At 41.2% G+C, this 24,446-nt stretch overlaps 1 protein-coding gene across 3 annotated transcripts in view; it reads left to right on the top strand.

Annotated features, from left to right (window-relative positions):
- Positions 1-466: 466 nt before the first annotated feature.
- syt1a (synaptotagmin Ia) overlaps positions 467-24,446 on the top strand; it is a 237,261-nt gene continuing 213,281 nt past the window's right edge. For all 3 annotated transcript variants that reach the window (XM_065268419.2, XM_065268421.2, XM_065268418.2), the window contains exon 1: positions 467-675. The gene's annotated coding sequence lies outside the window, so the exon portion shown is untranslated. The remainder of the gene's footprint in view (positions 676-24,446) is intronic.

The raw sequence follows: 24,446 nt of genomic DNA, 5'->3' as shown, positions 1-24,446 counted from the left end.
TGTGAACTCTTAGCTTCTCATCAAAGACCAACTTCGGTATTCAAACTTTATTCAAACTGTACACTGAAAAACTTGTTCTCAAGATGGTTTTGTAGATGTCCTTGGGTGTCCTTGCCTTGCCCCACCCTTTCTTTCGGATGTGTGAGAATGCTAATTCTATCAGAGAGGGTCATCTTAGTTTACTGCTGGCAGAGCCATCGCCCTGCTGACTGCATCATCGTCCTTGATAGCCAATCACAATCAAGGACTCAGTGATGCTGTGCCACTCTCACTGGAGGGATTCCTTGTGATGCCTTGTGATGGCGCATGGTCAAACAGGCAAGATTCCCTTCTCTCTCTCTCTCTCTCTCTCTCTCTCTCTCTCTCTCTCTCTCTCTCTCTCTCTCTCTCTCTCTCTCTCTCTCTCTCTCTCTCTCTCTCTCAATCTATTTAATTCAGGATTGGATGCATGCACTGTCTGATTTAAACAGGGATAGCACATTGTACATGCACACTGCAGGCTCAGCAAGGAATTGCGACAACAGCAGCTCTCTCCCTCTCTCTCATGCTCTTGCTCTCTCCACCTCTACCAGACGAGACTCCTCCTCTCCATCTCTCTGTGACTCCCTCTCTCTTGCATATGATCTGCTCTTCACTTCCCAGCTGAAGCAGGAGATAACAGCAGGATACACACAGGTAGGCACTTACGTTTTCTCTCTCAAGTGCTGCTAAAGTTGCATTCAGATGTTCATGTGTCCATGGTTTGGTGTGCATTGGACGCAAAATCTATTCTGGGTCAACAAAGAGTATGCCATTAGAAATGCCCGCCCCTACAGCATGGCATTTGTTTTCACGCCAGAACTGATGTTGGCATCATTTCTTGGCTCTTTCTGGACAGCTTGGGAAGGTTGTGGTTTACTGGATGGATAGTTCCTGTTAGAAACCCATCATCTACTGTCACGCTCAGCTGAGATGTGCTTATCCAAGTAGAGGAAAATGCTTTACACATTTGTGACTAGAGATTGGAGATGTGTTTTCTTAAGTGCAGGTCTGTGTGTGGGAGTGTACATGCGGGTGGATGGTTGAGGAGGGAGGGGAGATGGAAGCGGAGTAGCTGTTTTCATCCCATGGAAACTAATCCTGTTGTAGTGCCTCGTATCTGATAAAACACTCTCTACCGATTCAACTGTGCCCTTTATTTGTGACAGCTTTATCTGTGGCAAGAGAATTATTCCAGAATGGAGACCCTTATATGTTTTGCTCAGTGAAGATATAGGGGAATCACGACAGCAACGTATATACAATTTACTTTGGCAGCAGGCGAAAATCTCATAGTAAATAGGTTTTCTTTGTGTCAAACCTCAAAATGAGGCAAGGCTTGAGCTTCCTTCACAATTCGGGCACTTCCCTTATATGCAGTTATTAAAAATAGCATTGTGTGCATAGATTGCTTAAGATATAGTACGTGCTGAAATCACCTTCAGTTATTATGTTTTTTTGGAGGATTCTAGCTGCTGTCCCCACTAACAAATGTGCCTGAGCCTGGTCTCTCTCGCAGTCTGTTCTTGCATCTGTCATTACCTCATATCTCTGTTGGCCAGATCAGCGGTTGCTATGCACGCCTAGTGAAAGTGAGGAACGGGGATTGCTCGGCAGTAGCCGCGGGCTTATCCATTTCAACTGTGCAGATCTTCCTCTGGAATACATTAGTGGTGAGGAGCTGCGGTAAAACAGTTGCCAAGTGATACCGGAGGAACATCTCTAAAAACACGTCAAAACAGAGCACCAGATCACATTAAGATGCAGCTTATGCAGGTGCGATTATTGCACTCTGCGATGTGGCTTTTTTTTTGTATATTTTGGCAGCAGGATTGTAGTGTACAAAGTTGACTCCTGCATTTTTGTCTCAGCTGATGTCCTCAGAACCACAGTAATACAGTTAGTTATGTACGATATACAGTAATGGAAATTTCATAATTGTGAACTTCAAGTATGGCTTCATGGTATTGAAAAATCGAATAATTTTGAAATAATGCAATATTTGATACAATTCTTTTGGTTTATAAAATTCATTTAAATTATAATATAGTATATAAAAAAACTGGGAAATGTAAGCAACATGCATTGTTTTCACACTATTTACATAGATTTTTTAAGTATTCAAATCATTCAGTTATCGAAAACTATATATATACATTGCGGTATGCTGACTGATCAATGGCTCTCGGTTATTGACAACTAGTATGATGCGCATTGCAATATGCAGCTTTGTTAAGATTTGCAAAATTGTGTGATATGCATATTGCGATATGCTTGTTTATTACCAATACTAGGTTATAGACAACTACTGTAATATACACATTGCGATATGCTGCTTTATTAACAGCTCTCGGTTATTGGCAACTGATGTGATATGCATATTGCGATATGCCGATTTACGCAACCCCTGTGCTTTTGGTATATCTTTCACTTTCGATATATTTTGCATTGATCATCGGATCAAATTTCCCCGCTTTGTCGTTTACAATGTAAATTAATGTTAGTAAGGACTTTATCTGCACAACACACTGTCACTTAAAGGTACAGCCGAAGATTTTGTCAATCATTCTGATGATATGTTTATGTAAGGCTGTCGTACGTGCTCGTCTCTAGGTTCGTTTTGTGTGCATGCGTACTTTCAGGTGTATATGTGTGGTGGGCTACGGTTTCAGCCATTAATTGAAGCTCGCATTCTCACCGTATTTTTTCAAAATGTCTGAGGGTCACAAGAGAAAAAGTGTTTATGAATTGAATGACAAGAAGAGAAAGGCCTCTGAAGAAAGAAACAAGGCCAGAGAGTGTTTTTGGGAGAATATTTCACACAGGTTGGGCTTCCCACTGATGCCTCAGTCGCGAAGTTTCTACTCGACAGGGAAAGTTTGGCATGCTAATTAGAGAAATCCATTTAAAATCACTGCTAGTAAAAGAGCGATGCCTTGGCACGAACCTCGCAGCCACAGTAAACATTTCAATATATGAGCCATGCCGGCAGCAACTTGTAAACCGAGTAAAGAGAACAACTAGGCACGTGCATGGTCTCTCGTGCACACGTTAATAGGCGTTCCCTCTCAGAAGGAGGTAGAGTGTTGCGCATGTGCGGTTCTTTTCAAAAATTTGGGAAAATCTTTCGCTATAACTTTAAGAGAAATTGCTGGCCTGAGTAGTTGTTTTTGATAGTGTTGATAGTAGGCATGGGCCGGTTACTGGATATTTAAATCAACACTCTGTAGTTTCCATGTAAAAATGACTTACAGCTCCCCCATGTGGTTGAAAAGCGCAACAGTGCCTGGTATCAGACACTCTTCTGCAGGCAGGGGGCGGGGCGGGGCTGTGTTTCCTACCCTCCACCGCCTCTTTCAGAGTGTGCTTGTAGCAGCTAGGAGGCTGCTCAGGTTGCAGCAACAGTACAATTTGTCCAGTTAAAAGTAGTTCTATCACTTAAATAATTTTAGAGACATTATTCAAATGTAAAAAAACTACATAGTGTTGCTTTAAAAGTATACATAGGTTTTAAAGAGTCAAGGTTTAAAACCCACTAAAATTTTCTGTGATACCGTTTTCATGGTATCATATGTGTTTAAACAAAATTAATTAAATCATTAAGTCAGGTAATTGATTTGATGTTTAAATTTATTATATAGTACAAAACTATGTATGTTTAAAGTATTATTATAATTAAAGTTTTTTTTACCTGGCATACATGTTGCATCTTGCTAAAAGTAAAATGCATTGTGTCCAAATGAGAAGTTGTTTGCATACGCAGCCATTTGAATATAACATATTTTCAGTCTTGCAATGGCAATACCGCAACACAATAGTATTTCTTCTTAAGGTTATCATACAGACAAAATCTCATACCGGCCCATGCCTAGTTGATAGACAATATGTGAATATTTTTCTACAAGAAAAAAAGTTGTACTTCTTGAGGCATTATGGCATAACAGATGTTGGCCCAAATATGTCACGCCCCCTGCAGTTGCCAAGGGCAACACTGTGCATTTTCAGCCTTGTTAAAAATCCATTAATGATGTGAGATACAAGCCTGGTATCCCTGGAAGACAGAGTTTACAACCACTTATATGTCGCTTATGCTCTAAAAAACTGTATTTTTAAGCCTAAATAGGATCAGTCACCTGAAAGAGTTTTTGGGAAATTTACACTTTCATGATCAAATTTGATGGAATAAGAACATATGGCCATATGTGTATGTCATGTCCTTAGAGGCTAAATCGTTGTTAGGAGTAATAGATAAAAATAGCATCTCTATTATGATTTGACCTTGGACAGCTGGTGTTGGCTACGGATACCTGGACAAGGGAAGTGCACGGATCACTGACACGCTCCGTGAAAGTTTGTGTTAGAAATTATAAATATGTGCAATAACCGAGATGTACTGTATGTTCTAGACATGTTAAACAACAGCAGGAACAGAAACACCATCTTTGTGATACTGTACAGTCTGGGCCCGAGTAACTAGGACAAATTCAAATTCGCTGTTGTGGGCATGGCGGTACTAATTTTGCATTCATCATTTTTAGTCTTTGCACAGTGGAACTTCCAGCGACAAGATTAATCAGTTTAGGTTATTATAAGGGGCTGTTTAAAAATCACTGTATCGAACATTGCAACCTATCATAACTCACAGCAACAGTAAAGCTGTAAATTACCCAGCGATAACAACAGCAAAAAAACAAGTTTGTGTTTGTACAGAGAAGCAGCAGGGGTCATACGTGTCACAAGAACCAAGGCCTCGTGGGAAATGCTGCTGAATAAATATCGATTGATGTATCACAGAACAGAAGCACTTTCAAGGTCAATGAAATAGATGAGGCTGTACATTTGACAAAATGCTCTGCTTTAAAACAAAAATTATGAAGTATAGTATATATTTTTAAATGAGTTGAATCTTTATGTGAAGGATAATAATACTGCTCTCCAAGTTTGTGGTTTTACATATTTTTTAACAAATCGAACGTACAGTGTGCACAGTATTATAAATAGACTACAGCATAACAAAAATGCCATTCTTAACGTCACATTTACAGTCTTTACTCTGATTGAACTTTCATAATGTTTTCCTCAAATGTGATTATCACAAAATGTAAAAAAAAACTGTTGATCTCTTGGTTGCTAAATAACTCCGGATTTGTATATTTCTACTAGAGAAATACAGTAGATGCAGTTGCTGTATTGGGGCTGCGCACTGTTCCACATATTGCTAAGCAACGGAGGAGAGGTCCTTAGAGAATGTAGCCAGCCTTCTGACTCCATAACACTGCCTTGGCACATACACACAGATGGTGGTGAGCGAATCTCGTTCCATAGCTTTTGCTACGCCTTGCCGTTGCCATGGCAGTTACATATGTGCACAGTTAGAGGAAGTGATGTAATCTCCTCTTTATTTATCAGTGCGAAAGGGTGCAGTCAACTGGTGAGGCTTTACCTTTACCCGTAAATGATCACAATATACCATCATGCACTTGCATATCACAGTGTCCTGTGGATATATTCACGGAGCCCTTTCCAGTTGACATAGTGGTTTTGATCTATTTATTGTTAATAAGGCTGTCAATCCATGCACTTATTTAATTAAATTAATTGCATTATATGCAGATTAGGTGATTACAGTTTTGCATATATCAATATTTGATTCGAAAAGCTTCCTTATAAAGATATTTCTGCCAGACGATTAGTATTGAATAAACATTATGAAAGCCTTTTTAGATGTTAATGTTTTGTTTATTTTTATATCCATATTGAAAATAAGCCTATTGTTGTCCAACAATCTATCTGTCCAAGGTAGACTTTGAGACACTTGTGTTGCATCCGCTATATTTATTTGATGGTTTGTGTATGTATCCTGTTGAGCTTGGTTTTTTGACATACATAGGTTAATTGGGCATCTGACACCGTCCCTTTATCTGTTTTAATAGAGATATGGATATCCTGACCTGATAGCTGTGGACTTAACTGATAATACTAGGATTACATGATCAATACAGACTTGATCAAAAAAGGTTAACAAAATCCTCCTTATTTCCTCAGACGTCTGACAATGCTAAAACAAACGTAACATGAAAATAATCCAAACCATTGAAGTGTTATCTTTACAAATCTGATTGGTACAGTCCACTGGCCCAGCCATTTGTAAGATCTTAGATTTTTAGTAACATTTTCAGATTTACTTTTTAATGGAGATGATATTGATTTGGATAAGAAAGCTGCAGTGGTCATTATAAAAAAGAAATTTCAAAAAATAACTTTTCCACTATTCCGCTATTATTAAAAGAATATCACAGTCTAAAAATGCTGGGTTACTTTCAACCCAGCATTGGGTCAAAAAGGCACAAACCCAGACGTTGGGATAAATGAACACAGAAGGTAATACTTTACAATAAGGTTGTATTTGTTAACATTTGTAAATGCATTAGCTAAATTGAACTAAACATGAAAAATATAGTTTATCAGCATTTATTCATTCTTGTTAATTTTAGTTAATGGCTTCATTTTAGTTCATTGTGCATAAAATTCTGTCATCATTCATTCACTCTCATGTTGTTAAAAAACGGTATAAATTTATTTTTTTCTGATGAACATGAAGATATTTTGAGGAATCAAAAACTGATTATGAGCTCCATTCACTTCCATAGTAGGAAAAAGAATACTATGGAAGTGAATGGACGCACAAATTGTTTGATTACTGTACAAACATTCCTCAAAATATCTTCATTTGTGTTCATCACGGGTTGTAACAACACAAGAGTGAATAAATTATGACAGAATTAATAAATGTTCACTCTAAATTCTGCTGGGTTGTTTTTAACCCAATGCTGGCTAAATATTGGACAGAACACATGTTGGGTTATAATAAAACTATGCTGGGTTGTTTTTAACTCAACCATGAGTTGAAACAACCCAGCATTGCGTTAAAACAACCCAGCAGAATTTAGAGTACTGTAGAAATGTTGTTCATTGTTACAGTAGTTCATGTTAGCTAATGCATTAACCAGTGTTAACAAATACACAACCTTATTGTAAAGTGTTACCAACATTTTTTTATATTTGACCCATCAATGGGTTAAAAACACATCATTTTTGGTTAAAACACCCTAGCATAGGTTAAATAACAACTCTTGGTTTGTATGTTTGTCCCTTTTTGGGCTTGGTTTGTCCCTTTTTGACCCAAAATGTTTTTAGTGTGTAATATTAAGATAGTAAATACGACTATTTGTAAGATAATTCTCTTTAATTTTTTGTAAACAGTTAATACAACCAAAATATGTAAAATAAATAAATAAATGTTGGATTCAAAAAGCAGAAGTCCTATTATGCCGCAAATTTAATTTTAGCTGCTGCAATTTAGCATGAATACACTCCAGTGACAATTAAGACTAATGAAACACTTTCTCTGGAGTATCGGCTAATGAACATCAGCATTTCATTTAGGGCAATGAGACATCAGTTTCTTTAATGTAAAAATCTGTCATTTTTTGAAACATGTTGAAATTCTTTATCAAAGTATAGTATACTATATAGTGACTATTGTATATAAATTCTGTATATAAGTATTTCTGCATATCTTATTATACTGAATGATCAAAATTCAAATCACTACGTCTAATAGTGCTCAAAGTAAAAAAAGTATTTAGTGAAATAGGTGGATGGGGTGGGACCTTGCAAATCTGCTAATGCAGTTGTGTAAAAATATTAGAATAAACTCTTCTGATAGTATATCAAATTATTCATATAAAATATATTAATTTAATTTAGTTTTATCAGTGAATCACAGATCAGTAATTATCTTTAATCCCACATGAGGAAATAGTTAATGCATTATATATCTGAGCATCTAAATGTCATTTTTCTAGATATCAGATGATATTATTCGGCTAGGTTTGTGGGAAAATTGGAAGGTGTGATTGATCGAGCGAAAATATTTTCCTTTATCCCCGGGGAAAAGTTCCCTGAGAAAATTGCTTTCCACACAACATTTTCCGATTTCGCCATTCCAGCACCAAGTTGACACCCTCCCAAGCAGAAACTGGTATGTCACTCATGTCAAACGTTATTATAGATACACCACAACTGTTCAGATGCCCCAGCTGTACACGACAGCACACCACACTACTGGTAGAAGGTAAGCGTGGTGCAGTCAGGGGGGATAAATAATTACTAAAGGGCAGAAACTGTCACAAAGGTGGGTTGAAGGACATTTTAATGTTTTATGAATCTAATAAGAGAGCCACCATGCTGCAATTTCTTCCTCTTTCAAAAATGCACACAAGCCATCAGGTGAAAATTACAATATCCCTGCATGCATCAGTGTGTTATATCCAATATTTTTTTTTTATATAAAATTATATATTTTTTATTATAACTAAAGCAAGGTGCACACACTGTCTAGCTTTTACCGAATGCCTCCCCGATCTTCCTCTCATGCAAACATCCTTGCTGTCGCTATGGCGACCAAGTCTCCTACCCGCTATAGCTCGTCCCTCTAAAGATGGACCATCCTTGTTACATCCTCATTTTGTCAAAATCCTACAAATCACTATAAAAGTTTAAACTTTTTTAAATCAAAACAATGTTATAAAGGGTTGAATTTGTCATCCTATCACATGTGGCATGCCTACAAGCCTGGTTGCCTTTTCTTCTAATCTTTCGCCTTAACAGACAACTCCCTGTTTTTATCTTCCTGTGGTCAGATGTTAAGTCAAGTCAGTGGTTTTTTGGCAGTGAACTAAATTGTTTGTGAGCCCGGCACAACGGCATAGCCGTAATAATCAAACCGCGCAATATGGGCATAGCTCTCACTGTGAAAAAATGTCACGTCAACCGGCCATATGCTCTGTTTCTCTCTTTTTCATCTTTCTCTTTGTTTATCTCTTGCTCATTTAAGCGCCTGACAAATTTGGGGCATCCTGAAGGATGCGATGATTCAAGCTCACACGCGTCGTGACTAAAATGAGGCTTCCCCCTAAAACATGTCCACCCAGCCCCATGTAAAAACACTCATTATCCACTCGCCTAACAGGCTGATCTCTCCAGCAGGGAGTCAGGCCAGTCCTATTATTGGGTAATGTAATGATTTATAAAAGAGAGACAGGCAGAAAGATTACCTAATGAAGAAAATACAACGCTGCACGAGATTAATGGCCTGTTGAACTCTGTGCTACACTTCAATGATTGAATCATATTGGACAATCTTAGATGAATCTACTCTATTACACACTATTGTTTGTTCTACAGTCACATTTTTGTAAATTAACCGTCCTGATTGAAAGCAGAGCTTGTTGCTTGGCAGTGAAATGAGCTGTTTGGCGATGGCGTTGACTTATTCTGTCGCAAGTTAGCTACTTGTACCCATTTCTGCTGTTAAAAAAGTGATCCGGGTGGCACAGTGGGTAGCAGTGGTGCCTCGCAGCAAGAAGGTCCCCGGTTCAAGCCTCAAGGCCTTTCTATTACTTCTGGTCCCGGGTCTGTTTAACATTGTGGGTTGCGAACTCGGAGCACACACACCCACATTTAAATAAAATATTTCAAAAACAGCAACAAAAACTTAAATAAACTGTCACATAATTTTTTTCTATGACGCTCAAATTGCGTTAAAAAATTTATATTTGGTTGCTCCAACCAGGCAGCTAACGCGCATTTGATCTTGTAATGTTTCTCTGGCTACCAGTCAGGAGCTTTTGCATTGAGACGCAATGACTTTACCTTTGACAATTGGCTCTTTTATTTAGAAGGCGGGACTTATTCTTCCATACAACTCGTTTTGCACTGACTTCTCAAATTTTTATAATAATATTATAAATTGACCGTCTTGCTGTTATATTAAAAAAATTTGCGCAGACTCTGCTCAAAGAGCACAGATATGATAGCAAAGAAGTAAAGCTGACGAAAGCAGCCATGGCACTGAACTAGCAATCGTTATTATGATCCAAATGGGCAAACAGTATAAATTATTATGCAAGTTGACCCGATAAACAACAAATGTAGAACTGTGTAATTCATCAACATGACTGGAAAGTGGACATTTAAAGCTGGAATAAGCATTAAGCATTTCAATCGTCAAGAGAGGAATAACATGGATGGAACTTTCTTGGAAATAAGGATTGTGCATCACAGTCAGGTACAAGGAGGGAGAAGACTAACTTCTGTGGGTAAGACAAAAACTTTAATTTTCGCTACTTGTTTATTGACTTATTAATAACATTTCGCTTAAGAATTTTTGCCAGTCGGGTCTGTGTCTTCCCGGACAGGTTTGGGTCTAGCTTTTAAATAATAGATGGGTCTGTGTTGGTTCCAGGTCCAGCTTTTAAATAATAGACGGGTCAAGGTCGGTTCCGGGTCCAGATTTCAAAATAACAGACGGGTCCGAGTCGGTTCCGTGTAGCACATTTACGGGTCTCTTCGGGTTGGAATTTTTGGACTGTGTAGACCTCTAGTTTGCATGCTCTTCCTGTGTCAGGGTGGGTTTACTCTGGGTGATCTGGTTTCTCTCCAAACTCCAAGGAGATGCAAGTTAGGTCCCAAATTGTCTTTCCCAAACTTGTGTGTTGATCAAATTTGGTATAGATTAACTTGTGCGTGGATTAACTGGTTCTCGCCATGAATATTGCAATAGATGCTACAATGGCATTAAAAGGATACTCCAGCTAAATTACCCCATGATTCACTCACCCTCAAGCAATCCGAAATACACATGTCCATAATCTTTCAGACAACCACATTTGGAGTTATTTTAGTAAATGTCCTTGCTCTTCTAAGCTTTATAGTGGTAGAAAACAGGGATCAGGGAAAAATTCTGACTTTAAACCCCAAAAAGTGCATTCATCCTTCACAGAGGTAATCCACATGGCTCTAATGGTTTAATAAAGGTCTTCTGTGGGAACTCGATGCAATTTCGTAGGGAAGATATTCATATTTTAAACCTTATAAACTACAGTATAATAGCTAGCTTCCGGTAACGGCACCATCTTGGACTCATGCGATTCACACAACATGATCTCACAGAAAGTTGTGTTATAGTCACGAAAAAATTTACAAATTTATTTATGTCCATGGCACGAAATTCAGCTTTTCTGTGCCTTGAGCACGAATTTCTTTGTCGTCTCACTCGCACAAATTTCTATAAATAGTTTTTCCTTTATGTGACACGACTTTCTTTTTCGTGTCATTTTATGCATTGTTTTCTCTTTTATTTTATTTTTTAAATCATTGTCGAGTTGGGGTTAGATTTGGGTTAGGATGTACTTTTATGTATTGGTTTCAACATGTTTTTCTTCTGCTTTTAAAACTATTCTTGCCTGGAGTTGGGGTTAGAGTTGGGGTTTGGGTTAGGATGTCTAAAAATTTAACAGAAAGTGATTCTAACCCCAAGCGACAATGATAAGAAAATAGGAAAAAACAATGAGAAAACAATACATAAAATGAAATGAAAAAGATAGTCATGCAACGGACACAAAAAACGGTAACACTTTATTTTACGGTGTCTTTGTTACACATGTTACATGTAATTATAATAGTAATAACAGTTAATTATGCATAATTACATGCAACTAACCCTAAACCAAACCCTAATCCTAACCCCAACCCCATAGTAAGTACTATTAATGATTATTACTTAGTACTTAAATGTATAATTACACTGTAACAGTGATACCGTAAAATAAAGTGTGACCCAAAAAACTATTTATAGAATTTTGTGCGAGTGACACGACAAAGACATTCTTGCTCAAGGCACGAAAAAAAGCTGAATTTAGTGCCATGGACACAAATAAATGATTAAAATTTTTTGTGACTATAACACGACTTTCCTTGAGAACAGTTTGGATTCACAAGAGAGTTTTAGCGTAGTGAGCGCTCGTTGCCATGGGTACGTTGTGCAGTGACTGAGTTTGAGTCCAAGATGGCGTTGTTACCGGAAGCTAGTTATTATATTATATATATATATCATTACCTAACTTCCTAATTACAGATTTACTATCTTTATTTAGTTACCTTCTCTTTATCTCTTTCTCTGTTTACCTTCCTCTTTATCTAAAAAAAAAAAAAAAAAAATTACTAACATACCCTTGGCTATGTATATTGTGTTGGACTTGATGAGACTATTTCCAGTGCACTTATGTATTGCTGTTCTTATGTTGCCATAATTGCTTCTATTGTTTACCTCACTTGTAAGTCGCTTTGGACAAAAGCGTCTGCTAAATGACTAAATGTAAATGTATAGTTTATAAAGTTAAAAATATGGATATTTTTCTTGCAATATCACATTGATTACCAGGAAAAGACCTTTATTAACCCATTGTACTAGTGTGTCAACTCTGTAACTAGGAATTCACTTTTTTAAGCTTTGAAATCAGAAGTTGTTCCCTGATCCCCAATTTATTATTTTTTTTATTATGAAGATTGAAGAGCAAGGACATTTACTAAAATAACTCCAAAAGTGGTCATCTGAAAGATGATGGACATATGCATCTCCGATTGCTTGAGGGTGAGTACATCATGGGGTAATTTTGATACTTGTAGAAAATATCGCTTTAATAAACAAACGAACAAACAAAAAAGAGCGATCCAGGTAAAATACAGTACAACTTAAAAGGGTAGTTCACCCCAAAATGAAAATTCGGTTATCATTTACTCCCCCTCAATACGTTCCAAACCTGTATAAATTTCTTTGTTCTGCTGAGCACAAGTGCAATATTTTATATGTTTGCAACCAAACCGTTTTTGAGCACCATTGACTTCCATACAATTTTTATTTCCTACTATGGAAGTCAATGGTGCTCCAGCTTCCTACTTGATTACTAATATCTTCCTTTGTGTTCAGCAAAACAAAGACATTTATACAGGTATGGAACATTTTACCCAAGACTAGTCTCAAGCTTTTTGCGTATAATAAAAGCAACGACCTCTGTTAAAGGTCTGTGCGACCTTTAAGAGAGATGGAGAGAGAGAGAATACCACTCTTAAGGCCACTTTTCTGAAATAAAGTATGAGCCATGAAGATGTGCATTATTTTCTCCTCAATCTTTTCTTTGTTGACAAGAAACTGGAAAAAGTCGAAAAGAAAGCTAGATTCAGATATGTTCGACAGAGTTGCACGTTTGCTGTTTATCCTGGATGAATGGACCTTAAGATACCCATCAGAGCATCAAACCAGAATAATAGTACGAGGTCCTGAAATTTTACTTTCTGGAAGTTTACTGAGGCATATGGCAGGAAAATTGAGAGTGGGAGATAGGTTGATAGAGACAGCGTGAGAGAGAGGTCAGGCTCTTTTTCTTGCTCTTCTGTACCAGCATGGGGTATATACATTCTCACATACAGTAAACACAAAGACACGAATGACGTCTTTCTCCTTGTCAGCAAATTGGGCACACCAGCCTCAAACTTTGCTTTGAAGGTCTTATCGCCCCTCATGCCCTGTGTGTTCCAGTGAGAGCAATCACATTTCATTCAGCTAAAATTCATTTCTTTTCAGATAGACGGTCATGTACTTGCCGGTTGCGCTGAGCGTAATGAAGCAGTCATTAAACGTTACACATGCATGAATCTTAAACCTGTGATCATTAGTGACAATCACGCTCATCGTATATTCAGATATATACATGCCTTGCAGCCAGAGATACAACTCTGATGATCACAAGCAGATGTCATCCACGTGGCAAAACAGGTAGATGAATATGTCTTCATCAGTAATGGAATGTGTTGAAAAGAATGGGGTAAGTGGCTGTTTATAAAACCTAGTATTGTAATAAATGAGATTACACGAGCGTACTCCTCTTTTACTTTATTGAAAAACTCCATTAACACAAGATGTGTATTCATCAAGGCAGTCAGGATAGCTAAAGCTCAAGGGAAATATCATTTGTCATTGTCCACTGCTTGTTCATTAAATTTTATATTGTGGAGTTTTCACCCGCGCGGTGCGGCGGCTGCTCTTATCTACCTCGGCCGTCAACCTCTGAGAAACAGAAGAGGCCATCGATCTCGTACAGCATAAAGCATGATAGATCGACAATTCAACGGATATGATTAAACTATATTCTGTTGTTCTATTCATAAAAGTACATCGATAACTTCAACTTGTTCGGCCGAGGGAACTGGTTATCGGAATATGGAGAGATAATAAGTATGGGTATGACTGCAGACGTTTTTGATAAATGTGGGGCAAGGCGTAAGCGGCGGGACATGCTGTACAGTGGTTTTTCTGCGATAAGCCGTATGTTAGAGGGCAGTGAGTGGAGTCCTAATTTCAGCATCATTGTCAAGGACGGCGTCAATGTCAAAGACAGACCCACTACAGTGGGCTCTCACAGATTAACAGACACTTCAATCAATAACCTTAAATCTTCTGTATAACGCTGTGTACATACACACTCATGCAGGTTCATGCACTGTGTAAACATTACAGTACTGCATATAGCTGCTTACTACGAATAGAGGTTTCTGGTTTATTTTATGCCTTTTAATGCATATGCAAAATCATGGTCTGCCTGGTGAAAATATATACTAAAGATTTTTATAGACATACACAAACAAGTATGGCATGATCTTGTAAAGCATGCTTTTACTGTTGGCAAGATGTTGCAGTGAAGGACTGTTGCCACTAGATACTGCTCCTACCTGAGAACTGAATCTGTCCTCTCATAACACACACACACACACACGTCGACACTCAGCGCCTGACAGTCAGAGGACTCAAACGTGGCTGTTGCATACTGTGGAGAGAATAATGTATACATACAGTTTAAACAGAAGAAATTACTTACTTGGGCTTAAATTTATAATCTATAGATCAGATTTACATTAAAAGTTCTCCACACACTTTACCAACCCAGAAGTCCTTGTGAAAGAGCAATCAGATGACGGATGGAAGGAGTTCGCACTGATGGGCAACTTCTCTTCCTGCGCCCTTGTGGACTTGTGTCAAGGGTCCGGAGTGTGCCATTTGGGACAGTTCTGCACTACAGTACATGATGTCATCAAAGTGTGGACTCTGAGGAAGTCCACAAGTCCAGAGTGTGCCATTTGGGACAGAGCCATTGTAGTCTTGCATCACCAGACCTTCCTACTGAAGGACTGGAAACCATGGCAGCTTTGAATGGCCACGGACCGCCCAAGAGGCGTATGACTGACACGTAAAGAAACCAATCATGTTTCGTTTTGTGGTCCTCATGTTTAGGGACTTGTGCTGTGTCCAAAACCACTCTGTATATTCTATATATAGTAATGCACTATATTTGGCGTCCGCCATTTTGAAGTGGTGTCCGAAATATGAGTAAACATCTTCATTCCCTACATTCGTTCACTTCTTTTGATCTACAATGCACTTTGTATGTTGTGACTTTTGTCACAACATGTATTGTGGCTCGTCATTTCCAAACATGTATTCGGTGCGTGATGTTAACTTATGTGCAACACACGTGATGTCAAAATAAGAGCCTGCTGCAGACACTTTGAAGGGGTTTATGATAAAAGAAACACCCGTGTTTGCCAGATACTCACTTAAATTCATGAACTGTAAAAAATACTTTGCTGCCTTAAATTTTTTTGTTGAATGAACTCAGATTTACAAGTCATTTCAACTTACTATTATTTATCTTGACTAGAGATGAGTTGTTATAACTACAGGTGAGTTGTTATAACTTATAAATTTAAGTTGACTTTTCTCAACTATATTTTATAAGTTGTGAAAAGTAATTTCTGTTGACATGACTTGTAAATCTGAGTTGATTTACAAAAATGTTTAAGGCAGCAAAGTTTTTTTACAGTGTGTGTAATCAGAGTTTAGTGTTAAGTTAGTGTCTTTCGAGTATTTTGTGAACGTGAGCATCTCTTTTATCCTGAACCGTTCAGCTTGTGTGCAGCAGGCATGTATTTTGACAAGATGTATGATGCACATGGTTCACATGAAGCAAAAAACACATATTTTAAAGTGATGAGCAACACACGGCACTCCGAAAACGTATTTTGAATTCATGCCCCTCAGAAGAGAAGTCATTGGCCGCCACTATTTATTTATATTTGTATTAAATATAATAAATAAACATAATAGTTAATAAACATGACAAGCCTTTTTTTGTTCTTTTTATTATCAGCTAATACAATAAACATGGCAAATGTGACAAATGGTAAGAAAGTAAACTTTTCTGTTTCACTGTACAATTCATAAAGCCAAAAGGTGTAAGGGTTTATGACGAATCTCTTGCGACAGCTCTCTTTGACGCATGGTATTTACCCTAGTGTCCAAAATCATCACTTATTTTCGTTCACTTCTTTCCCATATAGTGGATTCAATTGTCAATCGCGATATAGGGAATAGTGAATGAGTGAACGAGGCGGCGTTTTTGAACATTTTTGAATATTGGAGATGTTGCAACGATAACAAACCATTGTGAAACGCTAAGGTTACTCACGTAACCCCGGTTCCCTGAAATAACGGGAACGAAGCATTGCGTCAGTTTGCTGACGCTATGGGGGGAAACTCCTGTTTACTCCGTGATTGAAGCCTATTGGTTAACGTCTGTAGAAAATACAGACCAATGACGTTTGAGCCCGCGCGGGGGCGTGGCACACGTCCCTATATAAGCCGGTGAAATACGTCAAGAGCTCATTATTATTCGACTGAAGCGCGCAGCCGAATAACACTCGCTGCGTAGACGTTTGTAGCACGGCCAGCGACGCAATGCTTCGTTCCCGTTATTTCAGGGAACCGGGGTTACGTGAGTAACCTAAGCGTTCCCTTTCAATACGGTTCACTTCGCATTGCGTCAGTTTGCTGACGCTATGGGGGAACGTAATCCCATCCCGCCGTGCATACACAACGGACTGAGGTGCCCTTACCGGAGAGACACTGCATGTGGCCCTAACCCAGCATATACATAGCTCTAGCGAGCGCAAGTGTAAGCACCATATATGAGACAGTAATACGCATACAGTGAAGTTTCTAAACGCACCATGATGCATATACAATAGAGCACGAGACGGCGGGTTCCCTGAGCGCGCCGCGAGCTGTGCATGAATTAATAATAGGTAGCCATGACGGTGAGCTAGCAACGCACCGTGAAGGCATACAGAAACGCAGTCGCGTGAATCATTAAGCCGATAAGACCTGTGCTTGTAAGGCAGGTACATCCAGGCTATAAAATCTGACAAACGTAGACGGCGAGGACCAGCCGGCCGCGTTACAAATGTCAACGATAGAAATCCCCGTAGACCAAGCCCAAGATGAAGCCATACCCCCTCGTGGAGTGAGCTTTTAAACCAACTGGACAATGTTCATTCAGGGAGGCGTAAGCCAAAGCAATGGCTTCGACGATCCATTTAGATAGCCTCTGTTTAGTGAGCGGCATACCTAAGGAATGTTGTGCGAAGCTTACGAACAGCTGATCTGACTTGCGATATGAGGCAGAACGGTCCGTGTATATTCTTAACGCTCTGACGGGGCAGAGCGTGTTCGGGGTTTGTTCGCCGTCCGCCGTAGGAAGGGCGAGAAGTGAAACCACCTGAACTCTAAATGGCGTGGTCAAAACTTTAGGAATGTATCCCGCTCTCGGTCTAAGGATCACTTTGCTATCGTTAGGACCGAATTCCAGACACGACGGGTCAATTGAAAACGCGTGTAAATCGCCCACTCGTTTAACCGATGCCAACGCCAGGAGGAGAGCGGTTTTAAACGAGAGAGCGCGCAGGTCAGCCTGTTCGAGGGGCTCGAAAGGGGGACCGCGCAGCGCTTTCAGGACCGTGGACAGATCCCAAGACGGGACCGTGTTAGGTCGCGGTGGGTTTAGTCTGCGAGCGCCTCTAAGGAATTTAATGATGAGATCATGTTTTCCCACGGTGCGACCGGCGATAAGGGCGTGATTCGCCGTTATCGCCGCCACATACACTTTAAGCGTCGAGGGCGCGCGACCGCTGTCCAGCATTTCCTGCAGAAAGGAGAGAATATGCTCCACTTCACAGGTGTTTGGGTTTAAGTCTTTCGTCGTGCACCAGTCAGAAAAAATAGACCACTTTTGAGCGTAAAGGCGCCTGGTAGATGGGGCCCTAGCTTCAGTTAGAGTATTTAACACCCGTCCTGAAAGGCGTGATGGTTGCCGTTCAGAGACCAAACGTGTAGATTCCATAGCTCCGGCTGTGGATGCCATATCGTCCCTCTCGCCTGAGATAGGAGGTCTTTCCTCAGCGGTACTGGCCATGGTGATGATGTTTTCAGCTGCCATAGGTCGGGGAGCCATGGTTGATTGTGCCAAAACGGGGCGACCAGAATTATCGCGCATTTCGTCTCTCTTATCCTCTGAAGGACCTGTGGTAACAGAGCCACCGGAGGAAAGGCATACAGAAGACACGCCGGCCATGCTTGCGACAGGGCATCGTGGTGTCTCGAGAAGAAGATCGGGCAATGCGCGTTCTCGTCTGACGCAAACAGATCGATCGAGAAGACGGTCCATATTCTCTCGACCGTCTGAGGATGCAGTCTCCATTCTCCCGGCGGCGGACCGTTGCGCGAGAGAATGTCTGCACCCGTATTGGCTACACCCGGTACGTGAGTCGCTTTTAACGAACGTACGTTCGCGTGAGCCCATAATAAAAGCCGTCTCGCCAGCCTGGATAGGGAGCGAGATCTCAGCCCTCCTTGGTGGTTTATGAACGAAACCACCGTCATACTGTCCGACCGCACTAGAACGTGTTGATGTTGGAGTTTCGGTCGAAAGTGTCGTAGCGCCAAGATAACCGCCCACATCTCGAGGTGGTTGATATGTAGCTGAGACAACTGGTTGTTCCAGGCACCGAAGGCGAGCTCGCCGTCGCAGTGAGCGCCCCAACCCGTCGCAGACGCATCCGTAGTCACCACTTTCCTCCTGCTCACGGAGCCGAGCTCCGTGCCCGAGAGGAAAAGGTGAGGGGATGTCCATATCGAAAGCGCTTTCACGCAGCTGTACGTGATTTTGATTAATAAGCGGCCCGACAACCAAGCACGGGGCGGAACTTTCGCTTTCAACCAAAACTGAAGCGGCCTCATGAACAGCATTCCCAACGGTATTAGTGGGGATGCTGCTGCCATCAGACCCAGCATTTTTTGGAATCGTTTGAGAGGGAGATGTGAACCCGCTTTGAACGATGCCGCCTCGCGTCTGACCGTGAGCGCGCGTTCCTGTGTAAGCCATGCCCGCATCTTTAATGAGTCGAGCGTCGTGCCTAAGAACGCGATTCGCTGCGTGGGGGTGAGCAAACTCTTCTGGAGGTTGATTTTGAACCCCAAATTCTCCAAATGCTGGAGTACAACGGTCTTGTGCGCAGTAATTTCCCTCTCTGACTGTGCTAGAATAAGCCAATCGTCGAGGTAATTCAATATGCGGATGCCGCTCTGTCTGAGAGGGGCGAGAGCCGCATCCGCACATTTGGTAAATGTGCGTGGTGCCAGAGATAATCCGAAGGGCAGAACTTTGTACTGGTATGCTGTCCCGTCGAGCGCGAATCTTAGGAACGGCCTGTGACGTGGCGCTATCGGAATGTGAAAGTAAGCGTCTTTCAGATCCACTGATACGAACCAATCGCCCGGTCGAATTAACGCCATGATTCGTCTGGCTGTAAGCATTTTGAACGGCCGTTTGGCAAGAGCGCGATTCAAAACGCGTAGATCCAATATCGGTCTGAGGCCGCCGTCTTTCTTTGGAACGAGAAAATAACGACTGTAAAAGCCTGATTCGCTTTGATCCGCCGGGACCGTCTCTATCGCGTCTTTTAGTAATAAAGAACGCACCTCTTCCCTGAGGATCTGCATACGATCGTCTGGGACAGTGGTGTAGAGAACGCCGCGAAACCGGGGTGGTCTCCGTGCGAATTGAAGTGAATAACCGTGTTGGATTACGTTTAGAATCCAGCCCGGCATACCGGGGGTGGATTGCCAAACGTGAAATTTGACGGCGAGTGTCGATATGCTTATGGACGTTAAGCCGTGTGTGTGTGTTTGTGTGTACAGAGGAGGAAATTTGCTCTTTTTGTGAAAAGGTAAAAATTTGTGTTTCGCTGTTACAGCGAGGGTGTGTCCAGCGCCCGAGGGGACTGAAACACGCAGAACTTTCGAGGGCGGGCCGGCCGAAGCGGGACTAGAGCCTCTTTTCCTCCTCAGACTCTCTTCAGGGAGGCGGCGCCGGCGTCGGGTCCAGCGTAATCCGAGGACGGGGACCGCGGCGTCGAGGCGGGCCAGCCGGTCGTGCAGGACGCTGGCGCTTGACCTCCGGTTCAGCTCTCTGCTGGGGCTGAGCTGGTGCTGGCTTAGGGCGTTGAGCTGGCGGCGGTTTTGGGCGGCCGGTCTCAGACGCTGAGGCAGATCGTTTTGGTAGAAAATGCCGCATAGCCTGCGACGATTTCTGTGCCTCAGTGAAGCGCTGGGTGAACCCCTCCACAGCGGAGCCAAAGAGCCCCGACGGTGACACGGGCGAGTCAAGAAGGGCAACCCGATCCGTGTCCTTTATCTCCGTCAAGTTCAGCCACAGATGTCTCTCCAGAACAACCAGGCTGGCCATGGCTCTTCCTACAGCCTGAGTGGCGACTTTAGTGGCGCGAAGGGCCAGATCAGTCGCGCTGCGCAGGTTCTGAAAGGTCGACGGGTCCGGACCTGTCTCGTCCATGTCACGGAGGAGTTTTGCCTGGTATACTTGCAGCACCGCCATCGTATGGAGAGCGGATGCAGCGTGGCCGTCGGCGGCGTAAGATTTCGACGCCAGGGTCGATGTCAGGCGACAGGGCTTTGACGGATGGTTCAATTTAGCCCTCGATCCGCCGGCTGAAGACGGGCAGAGATGGGCGGCGACAGTTTCCTCGAGCGGCGGCATCTTGGAGTAGCCGTGTTCATCAGCGCCGTCCACTACGGAGAGGACGTGGGAGACGGCGCTCTGAGCTCGGGTGGAGTGGGGAGCACGCCAAGATTTGGTGAGCTCCTGGTGGACCTCAGGGAAAAACGGCGCCTGCCGTTGGCGGGAAGATTGACGGCGCCCGGGCTGCAGAAACCACTCGTCCAACCGGCTGAGTTGAGGCTCTGACGGCGGCGACCACTTGATGTTGAGCTCCGTCGTAGCTTGTGTCAAGATGCGGATGAGCTCAGAGTCGTGAGGACGCGACTCGGTAGGTTCATCAGCGGCGGCTGCGTGGGCGTCGTCATCCGAAGCCGCCCAATCCTCTAACTCCTCAGAGGATGACATCACTTCCAAGTTGTCACCGGACCCAAAGGAAACCATGCCGCTAGCACTCGGCAGGGGGCGTAGGTCTTCATGGGCGAAGGTGACAGGGTGACGGCGGGGAGACAGAGCACGCGGGGGATGAGCCGGCGTGGACTCGGTCTCAGGGCGTCTTCCAGCTTCACGGCTCCGCTGCTGTTTAGGCGGGAGAGCACGGGAAGCCTTCCGTTTAAAGATCTCGAGGCGGGAGCGCAGCACCGCGATAGGAAGGAGCTCGCAGTGGGCGCAGCCCACCTCGGCGAGTACGGCCTCGGCGTGGGCAGGACCCAGACAGATGACGCACTCCTTGTGGAAATCCTCCACAGGCAAAGGGGCTCGGCAGGAGCCGCAATGCCGAAGCGACATTATCTCAACGCGCTTCTGCTCTTTTAGATACTCTCTTTTAGGCTCACCGGAAAGCGGCAGGGGAACACGCTGGTGTGTTGTAGTCCGCTGCAGTGCTTGGATCGACGGCGAGTAAGGGCTTCTTCTTCGGAGCAGCGAGAAGGTTCGCGCTGAAGGAGAAAAGTAATGAGCTCTTGACGTATTTCACCGGCTTATATAGGGACGTGTGCCACGCCCCCGCGCGGGCTCAAACGTCATTGGTCTGTATTTTCTACAGACGTTAACCAATAGGCTTCAATCACGGAGTAAACAGGAGTTTCCCCCCATAGCGTCAGCAAACTGACGCAATGCGAAGTGAACCGTATTGAAAGGGAACCATCATTCACAAACGTCTTGAGTTTATAACAATAATAGCAAATGCATAAAAATACCTTGTACACTTTTAAACATGCAGCTATTATTCTGTCTCGATGAAGCATAGCGTGACAAATGTAAACATATTGTTTCTAAGCAGACTGTTTAAGATCACAACACACATCTCCGGAAAATCCAGTTGAATTCAACCAATAAGAAGACTGAAGGATTTCCAAATAATTGTTTGATATCTATATGCTGACTGTTCAGCCAACGGTGAATCAGTTAGCCCCATTTTCCACCCACACCCCTTTCATGATCCATGGGACCATTGCCTAAATGGTTATCAGCATGTTCTCCAGCCTCTCCTTTATTTAATTTGCAGGGATGCCCATACGACAAATGGATGAGGTAAAGGAAAGGATGTTGACTGGAGAAATTGTTCTGTCCATTTCTCATGTCTTCTCACAGCCGTTGGTTGCAAAAGTATTGTCTGTAATGGCACACTAGTTCGGAAACATCCTTTGACGTTTATTTGATAAAGTGTGTTTGTTCCAGCTGCTGTTAGATCCAACCCCGGGGCCAAAGTGGAGGCGAGTGTTTGGTAACTGCCATCCATGCAGCGAATGGCTCCTAGCCTGAAGCTGAAGCTTGAGACAGGCTGTCAAAAAAATCTCAGTTTCAGTAAGAGTGCTCAGTATTATAATCTGATGTGGTTTAAAAGTTTAAAAAAGTTATAAAATGGGTAGTTGAATTAACCACATTTAAAGCATTGTAAAATATATTTCTCACATGTTTGGGGAATTTGCACATATTACTTCTGGTACAATGACTGTTGGCTGGACTTTTGCGTGTTATTGCTCTGGCTTGTGATACAAGCACATTGCTACCAAACTTTTTTGTCACTTTTATTTATACAGACAGTGTATGGGAATATGGAATCAAACTGTGTGCTATGGCTCCAATTTAATACATTGGCCAATATATAATTGAGCGTAATTTTCCAATTAGATAGATTAGCCAGTAAAGGATATAATATAATCTCATAGTTTTTTTTTGTTTTTTGTTTTTTTGAGGCTTTGGTTGGTTGGTTTGGTTTTTTGGGACAATAAAATAATAATTTTGATTGCTCCATCCCATGAACATCCCATGTCTTAAAACATTTATAAAAGTTTAAACCTTTTTTTAACACCTCTCTTCTTCACATGTGGTGGTGATGCTGTGTGTCATGTAAATCGTGTCAAAAGCTGTTGGTGCCATGTGAATGGTGTCAGGGGTGGAAGTGATACCCGATGGTGTCTGTTCTTAATCACGGCAGTTTGACGTCAGTCTGGGGGTAATGAACACTCAGTGGTGACAGGATGGTGCTAGTTACAACATCATCCTATTCATACCCTCCAAAACAAACCAGGAGGCAAACCTGAGTGGGTGAGGTTATGAATATGAATAAAGGTGATGACAATTGGCTTCAAGACCTACATGCAATATTGACATTTGTTTGGCTTTTATTATTATTAATATTATGGATATTTAAATGTATTGTTATTTTTCAATAATTTGAACTGGTATTACTAATTAATTTGTATTGTTAGTACTATTACCATTCATCATTTAATTAAAACTATTCATCAATACTTAAAACCATAAAAATACTATTAATACTTAGTAAACTGTGGACTACTCAGTCAATGTGAATTACTCAGTTATTAAGAGTTGTTAATTAAATAAGTTTTTATACACATTCTATATATTTCATAACCTTCTCTTTTAAGATAATGTGACTGTCTGTAAAATCCAGGCTAAAGTATTACACTGTAAAAAGTGAAAGTTGGATTAACTTATAAAAAATACTTAAATTGGTTAAATTCACTCACTTTGAATGAAAAATGTAAGTTAAAAAAATAAAAATAGGTGTCACAATTAAATTAAAAGTTTTTTCACCTAAAATGATTCACTTAAAGGTACAATGTGTTACTTTTAGAAGGATATCTTAACAGAAACGCAATATAATATAAATAACTATATTATCATTTGTGTCTACAGTTTTGTTTTACTTGTTGATCTTATTTTATTTTTCTTGTTGATATGTTTTAGTATTGTTTAATATGTTAAAATACGTAAACCATGTCAAGATAATATACAAATATGTAATTAATAAATATTACAATTGAGACTATTAATAGAATGTGCTTTGGTGGGCACCTCAAAGACTCTGTGCGGGCTACCACGTTGGAGAACCCTGCTCTATACATTATGTAGAATGATTTTATGTAAATCAGAAAAATACTATCTAGGTTTTTACAGACTGAGTCACATATCCCTTTACTACTGCTACAAGTAATACATTTGAATTGAATTGTTACTCAGATCATTAATTTAATTAATTTTAACTATTTGTTACTAATCAATTGAAATGATTAATTGTTCTAAGCCATAAAATGTATTTAGCCATGAAAACATTACAGCCTAACCTCTTTAGTTTTGCTGCTGCAGTTTTGTAGT

The sequence above is a fragment of the Paramisgurnus dabryanus genome, chromosome 1 (assembly GCF_030506205.2).
Source record: "Paramisgurnus dabryanus chromosome 1, PD_genome_1.1, whole genome shotgun sequence".
Classification (NCBI taxonomy): Eukaryota; Metazoa; Chordata; class Actinopteri; order Cypriniformes; family Cobitidae; genus Paramisgurnus; species Paramisgurnus dabryanus.
The sequence above is the reverse complement of the archived record's forward strand: the minus strand, read 5'-3'. Positions and strand labels throughout refer to the sequence as shown.